Source organism: Centroberyx affinis, unplaced genomic scaffold (assembly GCF_046629955.1).
Source record: "Centroberyx affinis isolate AG114_WGS23_722 - 3 ecotype Tasmania unplaced genomic scaffold, CSIRO-AGI_Caff_v1 ptg001109l_1, whole genome shotgun sequence".
In the NCBI taxonomy this organism is placed as follows: Eukaryota; Metazoa; Chordata; class Actinopteri; order Beryciformes; family Berycidae; genus Centroberyx; species Centroberyx affinis.
Window position 1 is genome coordinate 219,722 of NW_027279651.1, and position 10,279 is coordinate 230,000.

The following is a 10,279-nucleotide window of genomic DNA, read 5'->3' on the forward strand; positions in this document are numbered from 1 at the left end:
AGCATATGGGCTTCCTTGTCATGTGCAGGGGAAACCAATGTTGTAGGTGTTTGGGAATTTCCACAACTAGACTGGGTGCCTCGCCTGCTTTCCACCAGTAGCTGGCTACTGTTTATGATAGTGATCTACCTGGGAGGCCTAATGTTTTTCTGATGAATGTTCAGGGAGGCAGACATCTCTACCATCTCTACCCATCTCTTTCCCATACAGAAAACAAAATCCCTGCACGTATGTAGGATTTGAGGGCATTTATTCCAATAATCCATTTTGAAAAATATTACTCAATTTATTGGCCTGTATTTTAAAAATACCAGAAGACATCATTTGAAGTTTTAATAAGCAGTATGCTGCAAAAGCTATAATGCTGCATGCATAGTACACAAAATAGTGTGGTCAATTCATTCTGACATTTTTTCCTGACAGCTTCACATGAAGACATCATTTGTCATGTCCCTGCAGTTGACGCCTTCTGTCTAAATTCACCAGAGGCATTGAGACATCTCTATTTGACCATCTTTCCCAAGGTAAACTCCAGAGTATCACCAGACCTTCCAACCAAGAGGACAAGTGCCGGCCTGACCTTTCACTTGGCCTTTCTTTCACACAGAGAAGAATGAAAGGGGACTGAGCAACTCTGTCGGGGGAAAATGCATCTCTAAAATTCTCAGGTTCTTCCATTTAATTCTGATCCTTCCTCTTTGCCAACTGGTAAAGGTCAGGCCACTAAAGCTCCCGTGTTGAGTCACCCTCTGCTGGAAAATTTTCATATTTTCAAGTGAAAAAAGGAAGAAAATGAAAGTCATTCGTCATAATTTCCCCATCGGACAGACTTGGCTCTGTGGTCAGCCGGCAGAGGTTCAAACGTGGCGTTCAGCGGGCTGGGAGCGACGTTCTCACCAAGCGGGGACAACCCGGAGCGTTTGAGGTGGTCTGTCAGCCGGAATTCTGAATCCAGGAGTGAAACGGTCTGTCAGAGTGATGTATGATCTAGAGGGGACGGAGGGCTGGCATCATGGACACAGCAACGTCTACCGTGCCCCTTCATTTCACACAGACAGGCAGGCAACACACACATGCAAATGCACACATGCGCACGTGAATACACACACACTCTCTCTGTCTCTCTCTCTCTCTCTCACACACACACACACACACACACATACACACATATGAATGGTCATGATATTCTTACATAACGGATATGTCATTAAGAGGCAAACAACATAACGATGCTCTAAATGAATTAAGTTGAAATCGTCACAAAATGTGCCTGTTCGCTGGCTTCAGATTTGATAACATCTAGTTCCCCGGTCTATAAATACTTATTTTCTTGTGCTCACTTCTCTAGAGACCAGACACAAGGGAAATGGAAATGCCGCGGTGAATGGAGATGTGCTTGTGCATAAGGTCAGATTTACATCGTGTTTGCTGTAATTGAAAGTAAACCCACATTGCTCTCCTCCCCACCACCTCTCTCACTCTCCACTCTCCTTCATTACAGGCTCTTGGCTCCTCTGGTCCACCATGATTTCCATCTTGGCCTACCCCCCCCCCCCCATCTCCCCCCCCCACCCTACTACACCCCCACCCCACCCCACCCCCACCCCCCCCAACTCTCCCACACCCCCTTGCCCCCGCCCCTCGCCTTGCCACTGCCTCTCTGTATTGACGCTGATAATTACCACTGAATGGATCTGCAGATTCCCATGGATGTCAGTGGAGCCTTTGGCCTGTTCCGTTGCTCCCCTCCTCCTCCTCATCCTCTTCTGCTCCCCAAGTCTCCCCTTCCACTTCTCAATAGGGATTAAGAGAGAGAGAGAGGGGGAGAGAGAGAGAGGAGGGACAGAGAGGGTGAGAGAGGGGTTGCTTGCCCAGATTGAGGGATGGTTTGCCATGCAACTGCCTCATCTATGTCACCTTGCCAATCAAGGCTGTCACCATGAATAAACCAGAAGCACTGGACAGGTCAGTAAGGACTGCACTTATGCTTAAGCTGCTATTCTAATAAGTTTTAAGTTGTGTCTGTTTTCGGGGAAAGTATATTACCCTAATGTCACTATCAATTTGCTGTTGATGTATTGATAAAGTTCTTACTTGGGAAAATGAGATCATAATAAACTCAAGGTAAAATCCCATGACACGCTAGAAAGTGAAATCTTGTTGGAAAAGAGGTTACCTATATAAAAAGCAATTGTGGAAAATACAGAGAAAAGGGAAAGGAGCGGATTCCCACCATTTCTCCTGTGCAGGCAGAGCGGAGCGGCTCGACGTCATGGTCACTGTGAGCCCACGCACCCTCAGCATGCCAGAGGTAACCGATACTCAGTCAGCGCTCATCCAAGCTAGCAAACCCATACCCACTAAAGCTCTGCCTGTCTTCCAAGGAGTCCAAGTCCAAGGAGGGGCCGGCCCAGTACACCACAGTTAATCACGTCGCACCACAGGGAACAGCAATGAGCAGAGAGAGGCACTTTTAAGTGGGAAAGAGACTTGGAGGGACGGACAAGATAAAGACTGAATAGTGCAGGGAAAGAGAGAAAGGAAAAACTTATTCTATTCTGTTCAATAAAACCAGGATCCATTAACTTGGCAATGACACACAGGCCTTTGTTGTGTCTTTCTCTCCAAAATAACGGGCTTCAGTCTTGATGGTAATCTTTCAAACAGAAGCAAAAGGGTCTGCTCTTGATCTGCGTTTGTTTAAAATCCACCCTGCGTCATACATTACTCTTTTATACAATATTTAACGTAGAACATGAGATGTGGACCCACTCCAAGACCAAGTGGTAATTGTGTCATTTTTCCTTGGGATGCAGCTCCAATTTGAGGAAATGGTTTGGAGTGCGCTTAAAGCCGACTGTATGCTGCAGGAGTGTTTGGAACCAGCAAGGTTTGGCTGCAGGCCGCATGTCAACCTCACTTCAAATTATCCTCATTAACGACTATTCCAAGGGGAAATGGCCATTTGTATGTGTGTGATACTCTGGTGTATGGGGCCTGTAATGGTCCTGGATGCGCACCAGCATGAAAAGTGGCATTTATTAGTCAGGGTCAGAGGTTGTACCGTTGGAACCAAACTGAGCTAGGCAGCCAATAGCAGCTCCTCTGGCTCAGATGGATGTTGTGGGAGAACCCAGAGTTTGTTTCTTGACGTCATCAGCTGATGGATGGAGGAACACCCCAAGTACTCCTCTTATTCAAATTGTGGGTACATGGAAAACAAAAAAATAACCCTTTTATCTGTGAATACATACAGTACATTTATTCATTTGGTTTCCATATTTTTTGTCCAAGACCCAGAGCTTTTTTTTTTTTTTTTTTTATCACTTTACTGACTGAATTTCACTAAAACAGAGTAGATGAAAACAAGCATACTGCAAACAAACTATAGCTGAAAGTGAAAAATAAAAAAATAAAACTCAGGTGGCAGAGATAGGCTGGTAATTCCTGTCATGAGACTAAAGTGAAAGGGTTGGAGAAGAAGAGGAATTGCCACCTCGTTATTAAGAAAAATGAATCATGACACATGAAACAAACAAGTACTTGCAGCTGCACACAAGCTGCTACACACACACACACACACACACACACACACACACACTCACTCACTGAACTTTACGATCAGCACGTCTGCTTCCTAAACGAAAAAGTGAGACAAAGAGAAACTGAAATCAAACACCAAAACATCTGAGTTTCAAGCTCAAAGGTTGATTCTTAAGCTTGAAACTAAAAGCTTGTAATTTGACAACTCTTGCTTGGATACTTTACCTATTGCAGAAAGTTACAACAGCAGCACTCCGATAGAGGAGAGGTGGAACGAAGGAGGAAGCCACCATCATATCCAAGTGTCAGTGTCCCCCATCCCTCCCCTTCTCCTCCCTGCTCCCCTTCTTTCTCCTTCTCCCCTATCATTTCCCAAGATTGTTTACCACAAACACAAGAGCGACGCTGCCTGAGCTCATTATGGCCAGCCAAGCAGCGATATACTGCCAAGTCCTGCCCCTGTCCTGCCTGGGCCTAGCTCTGTTGTCCTGGCAACCCAGCATCCAAGAACGGGGAGGGGGTGGTTGAGTGCCGGTGGTGGTGTGTGTGTGTGCGTGTGTGTGTGTGTGTGTGCGTGAGTGTGTGTGTGTGTGTGGGGGGGAGTCGCATGATGTCATCTTGTGGCACGGAGGGGGCCAATCAAACCCTGAGAAAATTATGTCACCTTTTGTTGAGCTGGTCCATTCAGAGCTATAGAAGTGCAGTGAATTGAGAGCTGCAGAGAGGTCATTTTTCCCCTGAGTTGTGTATGTGTGTATGTGTGTGAGAAAAAGCGGGGGAGAAAAAAAAAGAGAGGCAGGCAAGCAGGGAAGTGCATTGTGGACATGCTAATGTTGTTGACCGTAAGCAGGGCCATAAAGATGTCATGAAGCTCAACTTCCAAAACATCAGTGCCGGGCCTTCACACCCCTTCTTTTTCAGATGGCGATGACCTCGTCCCCCACAAATTTGATCCTTAATATGATCCGTATGACGCTTTGAACAACTTGTCAGAACGTTGTCAAGCACCAGAATAAAGGCTAAACACAGTGCAGTGGAGCCCGGGCTGGTCGGCTTTGTTTTATCCCAGAGAGAAAGACAACAATAAGCAACCCCTTGAAGAATAATTACACCCTTAGCAACTCCGCTACCCCACACCCCCACACCCATATCCCATCCCCCGCTGGGCCCGAAGCTCCCCCCCCCCCCCCCCGGACCCAAACCTTATTGAGTCACAGTTGAAGTTGACAGTGAAAGACAGTTGAATGGGAAGTCACCATTGAATTGTTGAACTCACTCAAACTTACTGAAAACAATAAATGCATTTGTAGTGTTATGGTGGAACGTCTCATTCTACAGAAGAGGGGAGCTGTGGGAATTTTTTATGATCGAATCGGTGAAAACTCCCTTCAGTCCAGCACTGACCTAGACTGTGACATTTAGCACTTCTCTGTTAACACCATAGAGACTAAAGAAACTAAACCCAGCAGCTCAACACATTTTCCATGATGTAACCTTTGTGAGGAAATTATAATAGTTACCCCAAGAAATGTTAGAAATATGCCATTTTAGAAGAGGATGGTATTAGTGGTACACAGGTACTTGTGAAGCAAATAGGCCCTGTGATTTCCAAAAATAATTTCCCTTTATCAACCTTTAAATGTCACATTTATCCATTTTCATTCTAAAGTTCACCATTAGTCAGCTTCTCATTACCGAGGAAGAGAAGAGGGTGATATCATTCCAGATAGTCCCCTGTTAGTAGATACATGGGCACATACTGGATTAACTGGTAATGAAGTGACTAACAATGACATCAGACACACAAACGCTGGCACAAAAAAAGTATAATGTCATGAAACCATCTTATCAGTTATCAATCTGCTGGATCTGCAGCTGCAATGACAGAAGAAACAGACTGCAGACTTATTATCTCTTCTAACCTGGACCTATTTCCCTCACTCCAGACAGACACAACACAAGTTATGGAGCTATAAATCAACACGGATTGACAGGATTCATTATCTAATGTTAACACTGACTGCCAATATGTCACACTAATGCAATGCAATGTCAGTAGAATTGCTGTGGTTTTACAGTCATCAGCACTGCAATGGTTTCTTTGTGATGGAAGTTAGAAGACGTTACAAGGTAAATTTAATGCAGTGTCTGTTTATTTCCCATAATGCCTGTATAATAAAATAACAGTAGGAATTAAAATAACATCCCTTTATTTTCCATGTACAATTCCAGTGCTTGTTGCTTCTCTATTCAGAATAACAGAGAGAGAGTCACAACTAGAGATCTAGGACCAAAAAACTAAATCAACACTGCATATAGAAAGCACATGTATATATTGGAAAATGTTAATCCATTTCAAGTTCAATTTAGTACCCTCCAACAAAAATCATAACAAAGTGAAACAATATGTAGATCCATTAGCTTCACTAGGTTGAGTTGACTTTTCCATATAGTGTACCTCTCCAGTCGGGGTTGACGGAGCTGTTCCATAATGTCTGAGCGGGAGAATACGCTCCACAGTCCCACTGAGTTTATGTCACAAACTTCTGAGTCCAAGTTGTTGGCGCTTGATCCTGCAAGTGAGATTGTTAACGACGGAGCCCATGCTGTCAGTAGCCATGCCAGGAGCAGACATCTGCTGCAGTGGATGCTGATCCATAGTCCAATCCAGGGTTTAGTATGGCCCTCTCCATTCCTAGAAAAATAATAAAGGCACTAATGATTGACTGAGTCCAAATACTTTATTTACTAAAAGCTTGAACCTCAATATGTTTCACATATTCAGTAAAGATGCCTGGAAGTATATTATCTTCTCTTGCTAGATTTAAAACAAAAAATGCTACAAATCATCGTTTTAAGATAAGTTAGCCTCACATAACCAGAGATTCATGGAACAGACAAAATCGATCAAGACATGAGCCATGCTGATCACTCTAGCAGAGCAGATCTGGTTGCTTTCATAAACTTTCCATACAGAGGCTTGAGGATTCAAAGTGACGTCAAAAAGTTGCAGATGAACCATCCAGGACCTCATCCACAGCACACAATTATCACATTACTATTGGTGGCGAGATCAAGGCCGAGGCAGTGTGTGTGTGTGTGTGCTGCTTCCAGCGCGAAGGATACGAATCACCAGCGCAGCTGGGGCTAGCATACTTCAGTGCAGTACCAGGCTTCAGAAGTCAACCTCACATCACTCCCAGCCATTTAGCTTCACAGAGAAACACAAATGGGGGGATTGCAGTAAGGGAAAATCCTGATTAGAGAGATATGTCTCATTTAAATGATTAAAGAAGGTCTACCAATGAGAGAATGGAATATCACTCTCAGGGCAGTGTGTGAACAGTTAATGGAGAACACGGAAGAGGAAATGGTTTTATTTCCAAAAAGACAGCTGGATGAATTATCTGCACAATATATCATTCTATTATGAGAGCACAACGTAAGATAATTTTTTCTCAACAGAGATTTGGACCAAAACGTAACAGCTGTTGTTATCATTGGATTTGATTCCAAACAAAGCCGGAACATCCCAAGGTGAGGTAGTGCAGGTAGGTGGCCTCTCGACAACATGCACTTCGCTTTACCTGCGCTCGCGCACGCACACACACACACACACACACACACACACACACACACACACACACACACACACACACACACACACACACATCCTCCAAACAGCCTCCCGCAACATGACATCATGCTGTCTGCCCCCGCACACCATGCACTCAGCCCAAGGGGTTGTCATGGCAGCAAAGTGGCGGGACCGGCCCGTCTACGCCATAGCCCACAGGGAAGGAACAACGTGTCAGAGGATAAGTAGTCATCCATCAATGTTTCTCATCTTCTTTCTGCCTGTCTGCACCCTGAGCTCGCTTACCTGTGAGAAGTCACGTTCCACCACTGTACAGGACGTGGCCTCACTCTCTGACGTTTGCCTCTTCTCCCTCCTCCTCCCCTCCTGTCTCCCTCCCCTCGCTGGGCCTCACACATCACCCTCTCTCTCCTTCTTGCTTCCCCTGGCCTAAGCTACCACCTCTCTACTATGTCTGCGCTTGTTCCATCAAATTCTCCCTTCCTTCTCACTTCAATCCCTGTCTCAGTCCGCAGCAACCACACTCCCTCCATTATTATTATCTCCCCTCACTTTTAGGCTGTGTGTGCTTTTCCAGCCTCACCTCCCACCGACCTTCGGCGTACCTGTTTTTCTCTATCTCTCCCTTAGTCCCCCATTCGAGCCCATTCCTTCCCACGTTTCTCTCCTATGCCTCACCTTGGAGCGGGGCCAGTACAGCAGGAACCAGGCCCCAACCTGCCCGTCAGTCTCAGCCTGCCTGCCTGCACCCTGGGGCTGAGGCAGAGGCCGGCCCCCATATCGCCCTCCCTCATCAGCACATCTACCTGTCTGCTGGCACACTGCCATGCACACACACACAGTTCCCCTTCATTTACTGAGAGAGAGGACAGGAACCAGGTAGTAGGGAGGGGGGGAAGGAGATAATGTAGGCCTAAATTCTTCAGAGAAAGACGACTCATGTTGGGGTCAAACATGTTTGACCTGAGAACGGAGAACACCCACGGCTACCCAGAGAGGAGCACGTATACAGTACCGCTCATTCTCCCCGCGTCCCCAACACACACCTTTCATTCAGCCTGCTGGCTGCCCCGCACACTCCCATCAACAGGTCCCTTTGAAGGCCACCGACTCTGGGGTGGGCCATCAAAGCATATCTTCATTCAATCCACTGAAAGGATCTGAGGCTCCCCAGAGAAGCCGTGTTTGAAGTGATATCTCTGTGCCACTGCATTCTTTACCATGCTGTCATGACTGGAGTTACACCAAAAAAAAAAGAGGCAAGATCATGGGCACTGCGCCGACGCCACCAGCCCTGATCATGTCTCATGTACATGTGAGCTACCGCTGCTACCTCTGTTTGATCAGCGAGCTCACCATACAGTAGGTGGTTGTTTATAGCAACGGTCAGTGTCTGTATTGGATTGCACTACCGTATGTGTGATCATATATTCCACCGAGTGAAGATAAAATGAGAAATGAGTCATTCGTACCTGCGGAATCTCTCCTGATCATCTTTCCATTACTCAGCCTCTTCTCTGGGCTCACCTGAGATCACCTGAAAGAGATTAAGGATGGGGAAATAAATTGATTAACAGTAGAGCTCATGCAAGAGTAAACACAAAAGTTGCAAAAAAAATCTGAGGAATCAAACTTCATTTAGTTCAATTCTGCCCAAACCTCCATTAAATCTTCAGCAAACATTTCTTCAGCTACAACACAAATAGTTTTTTCCTCTGTTTTCACAGATACATTCCTCTGATTTCCTCTAGTTTTATTTTTCACACAAAGTGTTTTGTGCTGTAATCACTGTTTTAAGGTGCCTGCTTGTGTGTCTTGTGTTTAAAGTACTGCCTCCTCGCTGTGTTCTTTTTAAGGCCCTTGCTGGGCCAAATACAATCTTATGACCACATGGCTCTGTCCTCATCCAGTATATCGTAACAGAACATTTAATAAGTCAAACTTGGACTAGCCACATAGATCACCCCACCCTATTCTTAAATGTAAATCTAAGGTTTCAGCACAACACAACAGTACCTGGCAGTTCAGGAGAATGGAAGCACTTAAAGTAGCTTTTCCATTGTACCATTTCAAAATTACTTGGTGTGCTGGCTTTATAAGGTTAGCAGGTTGAGGAACACATCAAATCGAGAGACTTACTTTCTTAATACACATGGGTTTTAATGACCTCCTTGACTGAAGCTGTGCTCTCTGGACCAATGACAGCTCAGGTCCCTCTTCACCCAATCACAAACAAAGGTGCTCTCTGGCTCTGAGTTTCACTGTCCCAGACCTGTTACCTTGGCAACAAATGCACTGTTTCCAAGTGACACAAAGCCTAAACTTAAGAACCTCTTTTCAGGTCTCGGGCTCCAAGAGTTGAGGGGAAAACAGCAATAACAGGACGGCGGGGAGAGAAACTGAATACCAGCAAATTGCTTCCCAGAGTTTCTGGAGGACATGGTAAAATGATTCTTTCTTTCCTCTCCCTTTTAAAATACCTTGCCCTGGCACGAGGCACCATAGGTAGTTGTGTGCTGGTCCCATTTCTTTTAAATCCCGTCTTATATTTCTGTTTTTTTCTAGCTATCGTACTGAGGTAAGTGAGTTATCATGTACGCCAGCAGGCTCGAGCTGCATGTGGCTAGGCTAAGCCTCCAGATGAGGTAATGTTTAGAGGGCTGGCGAGCCAAGAGAAGGGTTGGTCAGGTCTTGATTAGCTCAGGGGCAGGGGCTCTCTCTAATATTGGACACCCCTTTGTGTGGTGAGATTACTACCTTATGAAAAACTGCCCCTGCTGACATGCCTGATGGGATCAGAGCTTCCTGACCGCTGCATCCTCCTGCTTATGAGCCTTCTACACACACGTGAGAAAACACACCGGCAAACACCGAACACACACACACACTCAAACACTTCATCCTCTCACAAAGACAAGTGTGTGCAGTGGGAGATCGTACACACAACTCATACGTTTTGGTATAGTTTCTTATACACTGTACATGCGTACACATAAACAAGCACACATGTGGACACAAGCAAATGCGCACACATGGTTGCAAACGTCATCTCCTAGGGCCTATTCTCTTCCACTTGTGTATGTGATGACCACAGCTGATAATCCCCCCAGATGGAAAACAACCTGCATTTTGTTCACA

General features: G+C 45.5%; 1 long non-coding RNA gene across 1 annotated transcript in view; it reads right to left on the reverse strand.

The window, feature by feature from the left end:
• Window positions 1–5,678: 5,678 nt before the first annotated feature.
• The window catches only part of LOC139647740 (uncharacterized), a 16,502-nt gene continuing 11,901 nt past the window's right edge, over window positions 5,679–10,279 (reverse strand). Inside the window, exons 2-3 of the long non-coding RNA XR_011695538.1 lie at window positions 8,614–8,678; window positions 5,679–6,238 (exon numbers count right to left, since the gene is read on the reverse strand). This is a non-coding gene — a long non-coding RNA (uncharacterized lncRNA). The remainder of the gene's footprint in view (window positions 6,239–8,613; window positions 8,679–10,279) is intronic.